Source organism: Leiobunum rupestre, chromosome 7 (genome assembly GCF_980474605.1).
Source record: "Leiobunum rupestre chromosome 7, qqLeiRupe1.1.hap1, whole genome shotgun sequence".
NCBI classification, from domain to species: domain Eukaryota; kingdom Metazoa; phylum Arthropoda; class Arachnida; order Opiliones; family Sclerosomatidae; genus Leiobunum; species Leiobunum rupestre.
The window spans coordinates 45773500-45792949 of NC_143390.1; the positions used below are offsets into that span (position 1 = coordinate 45773500).

The 19450-nt window shown below is 41.5% G+C and overlaps 1 protein-coding gene across 3 annotated transcripts in view; it reads left to right on the forward strand.

Annotated features, from left to right (window-relative positions):
- Positions 1-2053: 2053 nt before the first annotated feature.
- l(2)k09022 (HEAT repeat containing 1 homolog l(2)k09022) overlaps positions 2054-19450 on the forward strand; it is a 33664-nt gene continuing 16267 nt past the window's right edge. For all 3 annotated transcript variants that reach the window (XM_090181225.1, XM_090181227.1, XM_090181226.1), the window contains exon 1: positions 2054-2187. The gene's annotated coding sequence lies outside the window, so the exon portion shown is untranslated. The remainder of the gene's footprint in view (positions 2188-19450) is intronic.

Genomic DNA, 19450 nt, shown 5'->3' on the forward strand with positions numbered 1-19450 from the left:
GGAAAAGCAGTGTGAGAAACTACTGACTCTGGACATATGTTCTAAAGATTTATATAATGAAATGAATCAAATCTCCATCCACGCGGGTGACGCGGCATAAAGGGAAAAGGGGAGAGGCTCATAAGCCAAAGCTATACGGTACGTCCGGAACCATAGAAATCTCATAGGTAACTAGAATGCTGCCGTGTAACTGGCAAATGGACCAAACGCTGTGACAGACGATAGCCAGATCTCAGCCAATCAGAGCTCAAAGAGTGGTTCTGCTAAGAATTTAATGTCGCCATAGAGAATGACGCCACCTAGCTCCCGCGATAGTTACGCGGAACCAAGGATGATTATTATCCTCCTTGGCGGAACCACTCTACGGCCTCTCATTGGCTGAAGGTTCAAAACGAACTGGCAACAAGCTTGGCCGTAGGCGGCAGCATTCTAGTTTCTATGTCCGGAACAGGAAAGCGAACTACCCGGGTTATCGACAGAAAGCGCTGTGGTGAACGGGACAAGACAGTGTGCAAAGTAAACAGAAAAAGTCGCTGCCATAAACCAAAGATAATATGACTACGTACCCTAGATTCGAAATCACGGCGTTTCTTGATAGCGCGTTTTTTTTAGTATTATTATTTGGGATTGTAACGTGTGGGACAATTCAGTCCGCTCGTCCACCTGATTAATCAGGGCGAGATATGTGTAACGGCCACGCCAACGGGGGGATACGTGGGGACAGGGGTACGGACACCCGTGGCCATAGATATAAGAAATGTATATAAAGGTCTAGATAAATTTCGGGGCGTCTAAGCCTAACATAAAATACGGAATTGACACCTAGCACACACCGAGGAAGGCACATGACCAAGAGCGCGAGCTCTCTTAGCATTTTAGTACTAAGTGCTTGACCTTTCCGCAGGCCGCAGTCTTTAGACACCATCTGTTGGTGACTTTTAGTATCATTTTGAAGTAGGAGACAATGGCTCTCGCGACGATAGCACGAGCTTTCTTACCAATAGATAGCGCCTTTTAGGGATAGCCTGCAGAAATTACGCGTTTCTGCTAGCTGTCACCTCCGTATTCACTCCCTTTGAAATATTTTATCTAGACCTTTATATACGTTTCCTATATCTATGCCCGTGGCGGAAGTATTCCGACCACCCGTTGGGGGATTGGTGGTCGTCTTCACACGCCCATCCACAAACTCTGCTTCCCAGATGCTTGGGATTACAGGAGTACGCCACTACTCCCGGCTAGCGCTTTTCTCGTGAGGCTTTTACCACTGCTTTTACTGAGTTCGAGCCGGAAGTAAAAAAAATCGGGCTCTATAGCAGGGTGAGAAATAAGGAATTTCAATAGATAACTCAAGATTATATTACTCACCTTTAGTTTTCTTTCGTTTAGAAACATTTTTAGAGCTACAGGCATGATCCATTATTGTTTTAAAACAATATAATGCAAAAATATCTGGTATCCTGAAAACCGCAAGTCAAAAACCACGGCGCAATTTTCACTAAAACTTTACGTTTTAACTAGATGTCAGTAGCCCTGCCAGCTCCACGGAGGCAGTGTTTTCCGACTTCCGCCGGGAACTCAGTAAGAGCCCGCGTTACGTGAAAGCAAATTTTTTTTCCTGCTTTCTCGTCCCTGTATCTACTGTCCTTGGTGAAAGGAGCTTGATTTCGAATCTAGGGTACGCGCCATCCGGAGGCGGAACCATTGAGTACTTGGGAATATTAATCTAGAGATCCAATCAAATCTGCTCCCCGCGAAACAAGTTTTTGAAAATTACGAATGTGTCGTCTCCTCTAAAATGACGAGAACACGTTATCACATGACCCGTGGCGCCATCCATTATTTTTGGAAAAAAAATATTTTGGCTGGAAAACGCGTCTTATTTGAACGAACCATTGAGAGATAGACGGCGACACGGGTAGAATGATTAAGTTTACTCGTCATATCGCGAAATACTGAAATCCGACGTTTTGATTGGACCTCTAGATTAATATTCCCAACCCAATTGGCGGAACATACAAAGGAGCCTCCAAGTCGGACAAAGCAGCCAGAGCCTGCGTATCAAGTGGCTCGTTGTGTCGAACACCCACATGAGAAAGGGTCCACAACAAACGATAACGAGCAGCCGGAAACCTGGAAAGAGTTCACAGCAGATTCTGCACTAATGGATCCGTAGAGGAAGCGTCAGTCAACACGGACAAGGACTGATCAGGACCACAGAAAAATTCAATTCCCAACAAGTCACGATAAAGCCACGCACAAGGCACACAACTCAGAGCGAAAAATAGACACCGATAACGGCGACAAATCCCCAGACTAGGTATAACAAACTCGAAGCCCCCAAAATCTGAGGACAAAACACCTAAGCCGTCTGTATAGACCTAACACCCCTCAAGAGGGAAGGAATCGAGATGACAATAAAAAGCTGAGGTCAAAGAAAATAAATCTGTAAAATCCCACTGCTGAGCCAGCTTAATGACGGTTCCACAAACAGAAATATATTGCAAAGCCACTGCCTGATCTCGAACCCAGCTATGCGAGGGCGGGGCACAGAGACAATACCAGGCATACTGTAACAAATGAGTGGAGGCACAAGCGCTTCAATTTCCAACGCTGAGACCTCCGTTGAGCGAGGGACACCCAAAATTAAACGTAGCGCCACATTTTGAACGACATCCAAGTGCCGAAGGACAAAGGTAGCCGCGGGGTGATGAAAACCGCGGCAAAATCCAGCAGGCTACTAATAAAAGCCGAATAAAAGAGACGCATGTTGACCTGATCGGGTCCGCAATAAAGACAAAGAGACCGAAGATCATCAATACACGGTGTCTTCATTTGATCGGCCCAGGCATTTTTCTCAAACACTATACCTTCTAGAAATGTGAAATTTTCAGTATGTACTCTCTCGGTAGAGATCGTTGTTATTTATGAAGTTCAGACAAATCGTGACATTTTTCACGGTTTTAGAATTTGTAGTTTTTGAACGCTAGGTGGTAGACGAAAAAATTCAAAGAGTAAGTTTTAGAGCATACTCGACAACCTTTAATGGAGTTGGTATGGTCAAAATCGTACAATTTGTCACTGAAATAATAGGTCATGAAAAATAACAAGTTGGTACTACACAAATGTTTTTACTCCTCATGTTATTGTAATGATTGTCTGTGAAAAAATGAACATGTTTTACCTTTACAAATTAAGTGTTAGAACAAGTGCAATTATTATAATAAGGAATTACAGAAAGCTTTTTTACAAATACGGTTCAATAATGCCCCAACTAAGTAACAAGTTAATTAAAATACTTAGGAATCAAGAAAAAGTCAATCAAAATACCCACAGTAGTAAACATTGTATTAAAAGAAATGTGCGAGTCCAGATTTTTGGTTTTCGAGTTCGAGTTTCAAAAATTTTTAATATCGAGTTTCGAGTCGAGTTTAAATTTTTTTAAAAGGGGGTTTCGAGTACTCGATGATTTAGGCTTATGTTTCGAGTACTCGAAAAATTAGTCTTACTTTCAAGTACTCGATTCTCTACACTATCAAAAGTCTTTTATTGAGACTTCTTTACTCAAAGTAAAGAAAATAAAATAAAATAATTATTTCGATATCACTGGGCTCCGAAATTTCCTCTTGAAAAGAATAATGGGTGTTACGTTTCTTTGAAGTCCTTTTGCAATAATTGAAAACGGAAAACAAAGGCCTGAACTAACGACTGAAGAAGTTAACCACATCTAAAAGTACAGGACAGTCTACATTATGGTTTTAGGTTTATTTTCGTTTTGTACATCTACACACTTTGAAAGTCTATCCAATCAGGAAGAATCTACATTTAATCTTCAACCAATAGAATAGCTTAAACGTTGCAAAGTTTTATATTTGTAGTTTCATACCTTTTTCAAAATAAACTCTAATATTTTTCAAGTTTATTCTGAAAACTCGCGAGTTTTGAGCTTATTTTTAAAACTCGAGATTTTCGAGTTCATTTGGAAAACTCGCGAGTTGGGACTGGTTTTAAATAAACTTATCGAGTACTCGAAAAATAAGCCTTGGCTCAAATTTCAAACTCGAAATTGTTTCGAGTTTCTCTTCTAATGGTTTTCGAGTTTCGAGTCGAGTACTCGACCGAAATCGAGTGCTCGCACATGCCTATGCAGCAATAACAATATATAATAATAACCCAATCAAACAACAAGGTAATAGCAATAACGTATATATGTATAAGAACGTTGGCACCTGGTGCCATTATGCAATCGGTTACAGAATAACTGCGCCCAAAAAACCGTTTCTAGTTCAAGCGCGCGCTGCACGCGGATTTTAGGGCGGAGTTATTCTGAAACCGATTAAATAATGGCCTAAGCGAGGCCTTTGTTCAACGTTCTTATACATATATACGTTCTTGGTAATAGTCTTAGTCGATAATTCAAAATAACGGTCAATAACGACGCCGATGAGTTTAGTAAAATATTTTCGGCAGCGTAATCGTCGGCCATTTTCGGTATCTAGAGCCGGAAGGCAGGCAACGCTGCCAGATTTCGATAGACCCAAAATGACCAACTCTCTCAAATGAAACGAAAACTTTGCGGCGTAGCTATCGACTTATAAGATAGTCTTAGTCGATAGCTACGCCGCAAAATTTTAAAATACTTAGAAATCCCGAAAATGTCAATACATATACCCACGGTAATGAAAATTGAAATGGAAAAACCAAAAACACCTTACCGATAACATGATATAGTTATCGTAGCATGCAGTCGCGTTAAATTTTTCTCGTGCCGTTTCTTTTTTCAAATCTGTTTTGAATTCTCCTTTATTTAAAGATAGGCTTAGCCTAAGTTTTATTTTTAAATTTTCAAAATTTTCTTGCTTTAGTACCAGTTTTCGGCCTTTCGCTCTTTTATTTTAATTTATAAATATAAATTTAGCTGAGTGGTTTGGTTTTTTGGAAATGCAGCCTCGCCGCTTTGCTGCTGGCTTAGTGAAACTGTGCACCGCGCTCTTTGGGACATTGTTTTTTCTACGAACGATATTGAAGCGACTTGGGAACTTTGGCTTGATATCTTTTGGGCATGCGTGAAATATAATATTCCGTCTATAGCCATTCGTGGGAAGAAGCGCTCCCCCTGGATAACTGGTGAGCTAGTCCATGATAGCCATGTTAAATATTCGCTTTTCAAGAAAGCAACGAAAACCGATTATAATTTGTACTGGGAAAAGTACCGTCATTTTAGCAATGGTCTAAGGAGACGAACTAGACAAGCGTATGAGCTCTTCGTATCACGCTTGCACGATACTATCGATCATTACATATCCCAAGCGTTTTTGGAGCTTTGTTCGCTCTAGGTCGCAGCTCATTCCACCCTCTTCATTTAAAGTCAAGAATGAGCAAGTGTCGTGCCCTCTGGCCATAGCTACCGCTTTTGGAGACTTTTTCTACCGAAGCCTTAGAACACCTGATCCTGACTTGACTGTACCGTCCCATGGAACCTCGGAGGAATACTTTTCCTTTACTTCGGTTGACTTGTCTGACGTGGAATCGGCTTTGCAATGTTTGAAGAACGGATCGGCATGCGGGTCTAATGGTATTACACCTAGGCTCTTAAAAGTGATGTTTCCCGCCATAATTGACCCTTTGGTGAAACTGTTCAAATTGTCTCTTTCGATATCTGCTCTTCCTTCGGGATGGAAGGTAGCGACTGTGGTACCAGTATTTAAAAGGACTGGAAAGCGTAACGACCTCTCAAACTACAGACCTATATATCTCACTTCCGTCGTTGGCAAGCTATTTGAGTCGATAATTCACGAGAAGCTAACCAATTTTCTAGAAGATAATTCGGTCATACCGGCCTCGCAGTTTGGATTCCGACAAGGTCGTTCATGCACGCAGCAGCTCCTGCTTTCTTTCCACAAGTGGTCTACCGTTCTCGATGAGCGACACCCGCCGGATGTGCACGTGGTTTCGTTCGACTGGTCAAAGGCGTTTGATTCAGTTTGTCACAAGCAACTCATTAATTAACTTGAGAGGTTTATTGTTCGTGGAGAGCTTTTGCGCTGGTTTCAGAATTTTTGTCCGATCGCCTACAACGTGTTATCTTACGTGGGGAATTCAGAAATTCTGGTGTTCCTCAGGTTTCAATTTTGGGACCTCTACTATTTAACATCTTCGTGTCGGATCTTCCACGTATGCTGACCCCAAACTGTGATCTGTATCAATACGCGGGCGACAGCTATATATCGCTCGCAATTCGATCTGCTGCTGACCTGAAGACCTAACAAGATAACGTCAATCACGTATTTCAATGGAGCCTTGATAATAACATTTCCTTGAATATCAAGAAATGCAACTTCATGGTACTGACTCGAAGACGGTCAGTATTGACGTCGCTTATACGATAGGCTGTGTTCCGCTGACCCGTGTTTACAACCTGAGGATTCTTGGTGTAGTGATTTCGAGCGATCTCAAGTGGGCGTCTCATGTACTTTACGCCGGCAATCGCGCCCAACGTCTATGCGGTCTCATTCGACTAGTTTCACACGTGCTTCTACCACTCTTTTTCGCTCTATTTGTTTACCCGTTCTTGACTATGCGTCTCCCGTATGGAAGGATATTACCACGTTGGAACGGATACAGCGGAATTTTTCTCGCTTTTACATGAGGTCTCCGAGCCCACATTACCCGGGTCACATTCCCTATAGCAAGCGCCTTGAGATTCTCCATCTTTGGCCGTTGTACGTTCGACGCGATGTTTCGGACTTACTTACGCTCGTGAGATTCATCAGGGCTGAAGCTTTCAGTCTTGAAGAATTTATGACCACGAACCTCCGTCGGGCCTGCCCGACGTACTACGAAAGATTTGCCAGATGTTCGACATTGAAGAACTCTTTCTTTTACCGGAGTGCTCGAACTTGGAACAGGTTTCCCTCTGACATCCGGGAGAAGGCCAACGAATACTCTATTCCTCAGTTGCGTTTACTAATTTCAGAATTTCTTTTCGCTGATTGGATGCTTCAAAATTCTTAAGTTCTCATTGATGTTTTCCTTTTTTCCGATTATTTTAAATTACTGTGCTTGGTTTCTTATTTAATTACTGTTTTTTTTTAATTATTTAATCTATTTACTTTTTGTGTTTTGTGTCTCTGATGTCTCGGTAACCACCTTGAATAGTCTTTGCCTCTGTGGTTGCCAGCGAAGCGTTTTATTCTTTGCGAAATAAATATTATTATTATTATTAATTCCCGGCTTATAACGCACACAAAAAACCTTAACTGAATAGTGTAGGCTAAACAACAGCGCATATTTCAAAATATAAAACCAACGTAACCACATTAATGAAAATGTATCACACATTTAAAGCCGATAAGAAAACACGTAAAATAAATTACGACGTTACGAGTAAAGTAAGCAAAACGAAACAAGTTGGCAAGCCAAAATATACCTCTCCTCGGAAGCATTGTCCCTAGTGGTAATAATTTCTCGAGATGACCCTCAAAGTTATATCTCCCCAATTCAGAGTTATTTACTAATAACGTAATCCCGGTTCAATCCCGCCCGGTATAAAATTTTAATTTGAATTAAAATAATTGAGACGAAACAACCGAGATTAATTTATTCAGAATATTATAAATTAAGTAGTTACAACAGTGAGTTAGACGTACTAAAACAATGCACAATTGACTTTAACCCTATTTACGGTACAAGTTTAGCAGTTAAAAATAATACGAAGCCAATTTTAATGAAAGAAATATCTACAGAGGGTATTTGTATTTTTGTCGCTTACGAAATACTTGCCGCATAGTTAACGCTCATTTTATTTCAACTATCGCCCGATCAAGATACCGTAGATATCTGGTAGTGGACGACTCGTAGACTGTCGGAACCTGTTGACGTTGTGACACATACCGCATGAAAAAGACCAAAACCGTCCAATTTCCCATATCATATAATGACTCGCACACCCAGGATATCAATGACTGCATTAGGAATCGTAGATATCCAAATATCCACACCAACAAAAAACTTATTAACAAGAAGCGAAAAACTTACCATTCACAAAGCACAGAAAGCCACTTGACTAAACGTATATCAATAAATGACCGTAGAGGGAATAGTTAGGGTTCTTTATGAATAAACACAAACGAACCCAATTGATGAACTGCATTAAACATCTTAATCAGCCGAGAAAACGTTTAAAATAAATTACGACCGAGTTGAAAACCAGACCAACTCGATATGTTGTTAATAAATGAATTATTAAGCTTGAAAACCAATACGCTAAACCTAATAGATAAGAATATACGACTGAAAAAAACTAAATAAATTACAAAAAACTAACGGGTTCTACCCTTTATCTTATCTGCTGACTGCGCTAAAACAAGATTTGACCATTAAATTTTTTGAAAATGCGACGTATACACTTTGAAGGTTCCGTCAAAAATTATCCTTTCCCAAACGTAAAGGTTCTCAAAACATTAATACACAAAAAATAAGTAAAAAGGTTCCTCCAAAAAATGAACCATTTTGCGGAAGAAGTAAATAATTTTAAAAGAATAAAAGATAAAACAAATATACAACCGCAAAAATAAAACGTCAAATAATAGAAGAAACAATCTTAAACTCCATTCATTAAAAAAAACACTAAACAAAAGTACCAAATAGAAATAAAGCAACTTATTATATTAAACAAGACAAGTCTTTATAATTTTTTCGTAAAAAAACCACATTAGGCCTTCACAATTTCATTCGTAAAAAAATTCAAGACTTTGTTAACTATTATGCTTACAATGAGTGTCTTATTTGCAGTGTAGCTTGAAGTTATCGTTGGTTCTGTGGTAGAGCGCTCGACTGCCTACCTGAACGGCCCGGGTTCGAAACCTGGGTGACGCATTTGTTTTTAATCAAATGAGAAATCGCTAAATTAGAATTTCTTCGATGCAATAATTTCAATTTCAATTCTATTTCAATTAAACAAAATTTCGTACTCTATTAAATACGCTTCCGATAAAGCTGAAGGTCTAATTTTCAATAAGGCGTAACAAGTGTCGGTGGTTCTGTGGTAGAACGTCCGCCTGTCAATCAGGAGGTCTCGGGTTCAAATCCCGCCCGATGCGATCGCAAATTGATACTAAGACGAATACCGTGTACAACTGGTGGAAACCCTGCCATTGGACGTTGAGAGGTAGCATTACACTCAGCACTCGGTCCGTCCCAAAGTCATTAAGAAGAAGTTGGAGAGAAAACGCCCATATAACACAACAGACTCAACATGCACAACCATCAGCACACAAACACAACAAATTCAACACTCACAACCTACGCATAAACATTACAAAAACGTAATACACCAAACCGTCACGACGGTGAGCGAAAAAACACCATCCAAACCAAACCGCAAATGCATTCGTTAACGCTCACCGTCACACGGTGGTTTTGCCAACCCTTTGAGAAACTGCGTACGCAGTGATTACACTTTGCACCGAAAATGCGAACGCGTTCGCAGTCCTGACAGACAGACAGACCCACCCACAGACCCACACACAGACCCACCCACAGACGAACCCACAGACCCACCCACAGACCCACAGACAGACACGGTCGTTGTATAACCCCTCCTAGGGGACTTTGTCCCCTCGGAGAGGTAAAAAGCGCGTTGAAATTGTATTCATAAATTACCCTTAACGGTTCAGAAGTACCGATAGACAAAAAACTAACTAAGTGGACCACCCACGGGTTCTACCCTTTAACCCTCTTATCTCTGCTGACTGCGCTAAAACAAGATTTGACCTTTAAAATTTCATACGTAAAAAAATGTAGACTTTAAAAACTATTAATATACTCTTCCGCTTAAGCTGAGCTTATAATTTTCAACGAACCGTAACGTGTTACGTGTATCGGTGGTTCTGTGGTAGAACACTCGCCTGTCCGTCCCAAACGTTGAAGATTCTTCACGTACAATCACAATTCGCAAATCAAAGTTATAATACACCCAATGACAAAAAGATGGCGCTTTTGGAAAAACCTTTTCCCTAATTCTAAGAAACTGCGTACACAACGATTACACTTTGCTCCGAAAATGCGAACGCGTTCGCAGCCCAGACAGACACACACACCGACAGACACTGTGATTGTAATACCCCTCCGAGGGGAGGTAATAAAAGATACAAATATACGGTAGAAAAAGAAACCAACCATACCAAAGAATAAACAATAAAAAAGCGTTATCTCGTTCAGTAAAAAAAACTCAACAAAACTACTATAAGACCCTTCCTTGGCCTGGAATTCAGCAACTTATTATGTTTAAAAACAAGTCAGCCCGGGCCGTAATATTAGTTCCACATCGGTGTATTCGGGTGGGCAAACCCATACACCCTTAGTAGACACAGGTAGGCAAACTAATACAAAAGATGTTGAGGCCATGTGATTTCCTATCGTTTGATATATAATTTACCATCCTATGTTAAAGAGTGGCCACCGCCCACCCTCAGGATACGCGGGTGGGCAAACCAATACGAAAGCTGTTGAGGCCATGCGATTTCCTATCGTTATATATATATAATTCCATCATAAGTTGAAGGATTTAAACTTGGGCGCCACCCACCCTCAGGATACGTGGGTGGGCAAAGCAATACAAAAGCTGTTGAGGCCATGTGATTTCCTATCTTTGATATATAATTTACCATCCTATGTTAAAGAGTGGCCACCGCCCACCCTCAGGATACGCGGGTGGGCAAACCAATAATAAAGCTGTTGAGGCCATGTGATGTCCTATCGTTATATATATAAAATTCCATCATAAGTTGAAGGCTTAAAACTTGGGCGCCACCCACCCTCAGGATACGCGGGTGGGCAAAGCAATACAAAAGATATCATAATGTAAAATTTAATAAAAGTTCTGCTACTACATGGAGGTCAAATAAAATAAAATAAAATTTATTATCGGTAGCTTTCGGATGTTGAGGCCATGTGATATTCTATCGTTAGATAGACAGAAAGTATCAAAGGTGAAATAGGTAAGCAAAACACGACGAACACAATTCTTTTAAATTATTGAAATTAGTGGAAAAATGATTTAAGGAAATTCTTCAACTGGGATTCAAATGTGTTTATTTAAGGAAATTTATATCAAACATTTGGGTAGTTTAGGCACCAAAAGTCATGTAAATTCGGAAATTCATAAAAAATACACATTAATGTAATTTTGCAGAACAGAAATTAATAGATTATGTCATTCTTGAATTTTATATTATGTTCTTAGAGCAGATATTTAACATGGATTATTAACAACTGCATGAATCATATTATTGCGAGAATGTATTTATGTACTAAGAAAATGGCAAGACGGAGATTCTTTCCCCATGGTCGCATACTTTTCAGCTTAAGGGCCTCTTGCAAAAGCCCTAGCTAAAGTGCTAGCCCATTGAATTTAACATGTGCGATTCTAGCAAAGCAGACTTTTGCAACTGGCCCTAAGTTCGACTGCTTTGGATTTTTTGGTCTCACTCTTTTAAGTAGTAGACGATTCCAATTTTTTACTTTTATTTTTCTATGGAATGAGACCAACTTGTTTTTTTATGTCACTCTTCCTTTAAGGGGGATGGTCGAAGGGGGCGGAAATTAACAGCACTGCGTGCGCGTCAAAGAGTTCTATCGAATGAAACCAACTTGTTTTTTTCGGTCACTCTCCCTTTAAGGAGGTTGGTCGGAGGGGGCGGAAATTAACGGCACGCGTGAGGGGGCGGAAAATCTCTGGACCAACTATACAAAATATACAAGTTCGCCAAGAAGGCGATAATATTATTTCATGCCACACATAAACGACTTCGATAAGAAAGTGCCACACTTATTTATTACTTCTGACCATACACGGTTTCGATAAGAAAGTGCCACCCTTATTTATTACTTCTGACCATACACGGTTTCGATAAGAAAGTGCCACCCTTATTTATTACTTCTGACCATACACGGTTTCGATAAGAAAGTGCCACACTTATTTATTACTTCTGACCATACACGGTTTCGATTAGAAAGTGACACACTTATTTATTACTTCTGACCATACACGGCTTCGATAAGAAGGTGACACACTTATTTATTACTTCTGACCACACACGGTTTCGAGGTGACTGATTTCCAGTTTTCTCCGCCACATCTCTTTCAGAGAGGTTACCTCTCTGCAATGTCGAACGGTTGTCTCCCGCCTTTACGGGCATTACTAGCTAACAATCTACTTGTACCGCTATTGAGTAAACGCAAAATTTCGTTCCGCCCCCCTATAGGGCGGGCACGAAATAAAAAGTGTTCAAAGCTAAAAGTTCAAGCATGAAATTCAAGAGGACGGCTAGGCTTGCTTGGTAAAGGCGTCGGTTTTGGAAACTACACGGCCAGAAATATAGGTTCGAATCCCGGTGTTGCCAATATTATTAACTAGCCGAGAAGCCCACCCTACGGGCGGGCCCTCAGCTAGTGGTGTTTCGAGGCACTCCACCCCTGTAAGGTCCCCCTGCCCCTTATCCCCATGCCAGAATTACCCTTTTCCCCACGCAAATATAACAAAAACTCGCCTTTCTCTCTCTTGCCCCAAATCCCCCAGTAAGGCACCGCTCCCCCTTTTCCCCATGCGGGAATTACCAGGATACCCTTTTTCCCTCGCAAAAATAACTTAAAAACTCGCCTTTCTCTCTCTTTTCCCAAACCCCCCAGTAAGGCACCGCTCCCCCTTTTCCCCATGCGGGAATTACCAGGGTACCCTTTTTCGCTCGCAAAAATAACTTAAAAACTCGCCTTTCTCTGTCTTTTCCCAAACCCCCCAGTAAGGCACCCTCCCCCTTTTCCCCATACGAGAATTACCAGGGTACCCTTTTCCCCCACAAAAATTAGTAAGGTAAACCCAAGAGGTAAACCTTGGTAAACGTCATTGGTGACAGATTTATTATACAGCGTAACATGGATCAAGGCTTAGCGACGAAATATCAAAGTCCTAAAATTGCCCTCCCGGTTTAATTTCCGACCAATTAAATATTTTTAACTAAAATAAATTAAAAAACTGAGCTTACAAAAAAGTTAATTTTATATTCGCTTTCGATATAACGGAATTTCTAATTTTCAATGTAGCGTAATAAGTGTTGGTGGTTCTGTGGTAGAACGTCCTAGAGTAGTTCTAAAGTATTTTAATTCCGACAAAAGGCGATGCCCATCACGTCAGAGTAAAAGAGGAGGTCAGTTTAGAGCTGACCTAGATATTTCTGAAGTTCACGTGTAACGGCGTTGCCTACGTTATTATTGGGCGTAGCTCCCTTAGCAACGACTGCTATGGGGAAAAAATGCTGGTCCTGTGATTGTCCGAAGCCGTCAAAATAACCTCTGCGAAGCGCGCGTAAAAGGCGAGAGAGTATAAACCGCCCGAAGCCTGGCGCCCGGTGAACACCCGGTGAACCTGGAAGCGCGCGCAAAAGGGGACCGCGTGTATAAAGGGAGAGAGTAGGGAGAGAGAGAAGCCAGAAACTGATAGCGCGCGTATAGAGGGAACCTGGCAGCGCAGCGCGCGTAAAAGGCGAGAGAGTAGAAACCGTCCGAAGCCTGGGTCTAATAGTATCGCTAGATAGCATGTGTGTAAGGCGACTTTCGATAGAGAACCTGGCAGTGCGCGTAAAGTGTGTGTAAGAGGGGAGGGGATTGAAAAGCTTTTTTATGCATTGCGGGAGAGAGGGAGATGAGGAGAATGAAAGGCGGTTTTTTATGCACTTTTTTATTTAATTCTGTCCAAAATGAAATTCATGGTTTCCACAACTTCAATTTCAATGACTACTGCCTAATTTTACAACTATTTCCCCAGACATTAAAGTAACTGGAATGAAATTGGCCATTTCGTTGAATTCATCGTCGCTGTCGAACGCTGGCTCCTCCAAAAGGTTTCTCCTTTGGAAATAATGAATTATTTGTAAATAAGTTATTTAATTATTTATTTTAGTTAGTTCTTCATATATTTTAATTAGGTATTTAATTAGTTCTTTATATATTTTAATTAGGTATTTAATTAGTTTTTAGATAATTAACTACTAATTTTAAATTGTTTATTTACATTATTTAAAATTAATTATAATACGTACTTTGCTGGTGGAGCGGCTGCTTTTTTGTTAGGGGTTGTTTGCGAAGGTAGGATTTGTTTTGGCAGCAACGTTTTGGGGCGAGGCACGATTTGTTTTTGCTCCAACGGTTTTAACAGGCGTTGCTCCTACGGTTTTAACAGGCGTTACTCCTACGGTTTTAAAAGGCATTGTTGGTGTTCCAGAGTGGCAAAAGAAACGCCTAAAAAGTTAGGGGAAAGAGAAAAATTTAATTAGGGGAAAGAGAAAAATTTAATATTATGTGAAATATGGTAAGTTAACAATAGCTAATATGAATTTTATTAGACAATTACCTTTCACCTTCCAAATTTTGATATTCATTTTCCTTCACGCAGAAACTGTTGAAGGATTTCCTCACATCCATGCTTGAATCCCAACTTTCGTAGGCCGCACGACTATCGGCATAGGATTTGCTGGCGCCCGTAAACTTTAAAGTGTTATACACTAACTCTATTGGCACTTTGTTTAGATAACAAAATGCTGCTATTTCAACGATTTGGGTTTGATTTTCAACTTTTGTTTTAAAAAATAAATTTAATAACCCTTTCGAGCAGTTATGATTCCCGATTTCTCGTCTCGCTCGCTCCGCTCAAGTCTGTGTCAAAAATACCCTTTGGGGTTTTGTGACGTCCTAGTATTTTATATTATATATTTTTTTATTTTATATTAATAGAATAACGAAGGCAACGGTGACGGCCAAGGTTCCATTCCTTGATGGAGGAGGGAACAAATGCGTGCTTCCGAAGCTTAGTTTTCAGATAGGGGATAACATAGGATTGGCCGGTTTTCAAACCGCGGGGGGCGGGGCACGCATCCACGATGATATTGTATGCGCGATTGGTGAAAGCGCCCCATTCGCTTTATGTATGATGGTGTTTATCGCCACAAGACGTTTGATGCGGCGACGCGACGCGAGAGTGGGCCAGTTAACATTCTTAAGTACTTGTGAGATACTTATGTCCCACGAGTATCCGACTGATGTGGCAAAACGGACGGCCTTTTGTTGAACCATTCCGAGTTTGTGGGTTTCCGCCGCGGTGTGTGGGGACCACACGGCCGAGCAGTACTCCAAAATCGGAGTGACGTAGGTTTTCATGGCTGATGCTTTCGCGGAGCCCGGGTTAGATTCCCGGTCAAGACCGTAGTTTATATTAAAGTAATTAATTAATTTTCAATTTGATTTCATTTATAAATATTTAAAATTAAAATGTTATAAAATAAATTGACGTTAATATCTTTATAAGCGTCGATGGTTCTGTGGAAGAACAATCGCCTGGCATGCGGGAGGACTCGAGTTCAAATCTCGCCCGATACTATTGCAAATTGATAATAACACGTATACCGTGAACATTTGGTAGAAACCCGGGAATTAGGACGTTGAGGCGTTTACCGTAACCTTCAGCAGTTGATCCGTCCCAAAAGTCAAACCCTGATCATAAAACGCAGAAGAAAAGTTATACTACGTCTGATGACGAAAAGGGATTTTTTGGAGAAACCTTTTCCCTAATTCCAAGAAACTGCGAACGCGGTGATTTCGAAAAACTGCGTACGCAATGACTACAATTTGCCCCGAAAATGCGAACGCATACAGACAGACACGGTGATTGTTAAACCCCTCCTAGGTTATATAGTCCCCTCGGAGAAGTAAGTAACGATGAGTGCAACCCCCCTATTTAGCGTCTACATCAAAACGTGAAGAGATACAGCAAACTAGATATCAAATTCTGAATCATTTCAATCAAACTTATGTCGACGTCACCCATGCTTTTTCCTATAGATAAAAAAATGCCCTCAAAATGGTGGCCATAGCCCAAAGCTAAGCTACAGAGCGATACTACTCTATTTATTAGCACTGATAGACTAAACTTATTCTATAAATGACGAAAAAGAAATTTCACAACTATAATTTTATTTGTCTAACAAGGAGAGTACCCGAGATGTTTATTGCCGATTTTGTTCAAAGTAGACCTATATGAGATTTGAAATTTCCCAAAAGGAGACGTTGTACTACCCATTAGATTTACCATTTTCAAACAAAAAATCTCCATTTAAAAAAGCGTGGGATTTTCACGGTTCAAAAAATCAGGCTTTTGGAACACTGTGCTCATGCAGTAAAGAAGTGAAATGTTTCCACATGGACTCCGCGGACCGCTTTCACTTCACCGCCCCACCTTCGCCTTCCTTACTGACTAACCAAAAGCTCGAACGAACGACCAACGTACCAAGCTATCCTTATTATATAGATTATTAAATAGAAATAGCCTAAGCTGTTGTTCACCAAATAACGAACCATCCGAAATTCCACTTTGTATACACTGCTTTAGTAATAGCGTGATGAAGATCACGTGCTGTTTCAAGGTTCAAGGTTTTATTGTAACTCGCAGGAATCCATAACGCTACTACTACTAAGTAGTGTTATGGATTCCTGTAACTCGCTATAGCGGCCAACCCATTCGTTGAAGTTTCTATGTTAACCTACGAGCCAAAGATACTTGCAAAGATATCTGGGAGAGTTTCGTTTGGCCGACTGTCCATTTGACCGACTGAGAAGTCGGACAAATGGACAGTGCATTTGACCGACTGCTCATTTTTCCGACTACTCATTTCGCCGACTGCTCATTTGGCCGACTGCTCATATGGCCGACTGCTCGTTTTGCCAACTGCTCGTTTGGCCGACTACTCCTTTGGCCGACTACTCATTTCGCCGACTGCTCATTTGGCCGACTGCTCATTTGGCATTTGGACGATACTATGTGCGTTTTGCGGGTGGGGTGCATTTGGCCGACTCCTCATTTGACCGACTTTTCATTTGGCCGACTGCTCATATGTCCGAATGCCCATTTGGCCGACAGCTCATTTGGTCGACTTTTCGGTCGGCTAAAAGAGCAGACCATATGGCCGACTACTCATTTGGCCGACTACTCTTTTAGCCGAAATTCTGGTCGGCCAAATGAGCAGCCCGTTTGACCGACTGCTCGTTTGGCCGACTACTCATTTGACCGACTGCTCATTTGAACGACTTCTCATTTGACCGACTGTTCATTTGAACGACTACTCATTTGACCGACTGTTCATTTGAACGACTGCTCATTTGACCGACTGTTCATTTGAACGACTGCTCATTTCACCGACACTTATACTATAGTGTTATAGAACGGGCAATGTATTCTAAGTAATGGCGCCTGACGGCACCCCCCCAGCCCCGTTCTTTATAACCAAGCTGGGCCTTCTAAAACGCGACCTAGAGGACAGTACCTAGCCAAACGCACCTAGTATCGTCCAAATGCCAAATGAGCAGTCGGCCAAATGAGCAGTCGGCCAAATGAGCAGTCGGCGAAATGAGTAGTCGGTCAAATGAGTAGTCGTCCAAACGAGTAGTCGGCCAAACGAGTAGTCGTCCAAACGAGCAGTCGGCCAAACGAGCAGTCGGCCAAACGAGCAGTCGGCCAAACGAGCAGTCGGCCAAACGAGCAGTCGGCCAAACGAGCAGTCGGTCAAATGAGCAGTCGGCCAAATGAGCAGTCGGTCAAATGAGTAGGCGGGAAAATGAGCAGTCGGTCTAATGCACTGTCCATTTGGCCGAATTCTCAGTCGGCCAAATGGACAAATGTTCAGTCGGTCAAATGAGCAGTCCATTTGCCCGACTGTCCATATGTCCGACTTCTCAGTCGGACAAATATGCAGTTGGCCAAATGGACAGTCAGCGTAACATGTATTTTGTGGTCGGCCAAATGAGAAGTCGGCCAAACGAAACTCTCCCCGTTTTGCTAGGTACTGTCCTCTAGGTCGCGTTTTAGAAGGCCCAGCTTGGTTATAAAGAACGGGGCTTGGGGGGGGGACGCCGGTCCGGCCCCCAGCGCTCGAGCGAATCCACCACTGCCGAAATAAGTCTATTGCAACAGAGTTACCTTTAAAGGTATTAGTTCTTAGCGTTGAAATAATGTTCGGAGAAGTAGCATCATGAGGAAGGCGATGTATCTCACGGCGAAAGTCAGCATACAATGGGCAGACGTTAAAGAAGTGGAAGACATCATCTGGCTGCTGGCATAGAGTAGAAAGAGGTGAAGGACGGAGGCCATATTTACGGAGCAGCGCACCCGTTGTGAGACGGCGACAATGAAAGCGAGATAGCAATACCTCCGTTGAGCGGGAGAGGCGAAGTGCTTCAAGAATCGCACAGAGTTAACTGCGGGAGATGTCATGACCTCCGTTTAGTGTAATAGAATAATCCAAGTTCAGGCTTGCTAAACGAATGCCGAGGCCTATGGGCTGGTTGCCAGTTTTGAGGGAAGCGTCCGTGAAAATTACCAAAGAGGTAGGCTGGAGAAGAGAGGTAAATTTCTCTAGAAAGGAATGATAAAGTTCCGTTGTGGTCATCGAGGAAACATACCATGGTGGGAGAGGGTTGGCGTTGATCGGTATCATAGGTGCGTTAAAAAGGGTAGGTTGTAGACCATCAACCAGATGACGAGAGTGTGTGTAGAGACGAGTCTTAAGTGTTTGCTTCCGTTGTGGGGGAAGGACACGGCAAATGATATCTTGTGGACCATTTATAAACATAGTTTGTCGGGAGGAAAGAAAATTGTGTTCGAAAAGCGTGCGTCAAATAGGTAGAGGCAATATAGACAATTCAGCGGTCATGGCTGCTGATGAAGTCGAATTTGGGACCCCAAGGATGACGCAGAGTGCCATGTTCTGGCAAACATCTAGCTTGCGCAGAATCGTATCTGAGGCAGTCGCATACAGTAAAGAACCATAATCAATGACAGGTCGGATATATTGACAATAGAGGAGCTTACCAATATATCTCCCAGCACCCCATTTCTTGCCTTGTATAGCTTTTAATAGGTTTATCCAATATTTGCATTTCGACACGACCCGAGCTGTAACGCACCGATTTAGTTCAAACTCGGGGGTTTGGTAGACCTTTATATAACTTGAAAAACCCTAAAGGGAATTTATTCAATGGGCAACCGTTTTGCCATGGCAACCAAAAATGTTTTTGACAACACAAAATGGAAATTTTCCCATTGAAAATAACATGGGAATCTGACCAATTTTAAGGGTACCCCCTTTAAAAATTTTAATTAATTTCGAACTATTTCATTATTTTTTATTTATATTTTCTATTTTAAACGCACTCTCGCCAGCTGAATTTTCTCACATAGGTAGCTTTTAGTTCTTTTATTAAAAATAGATGGCGATGGAGTCTAACGAGACTCATGCTACGAGCTATTCCAATCTCACTTCAATCTTTATTGTGAAAGTCGAACCTTAGAGTAAAAGTATATGTGGGGAGGAATGAACTATATGCCCCAAAGAGTTAGAAATCAGTC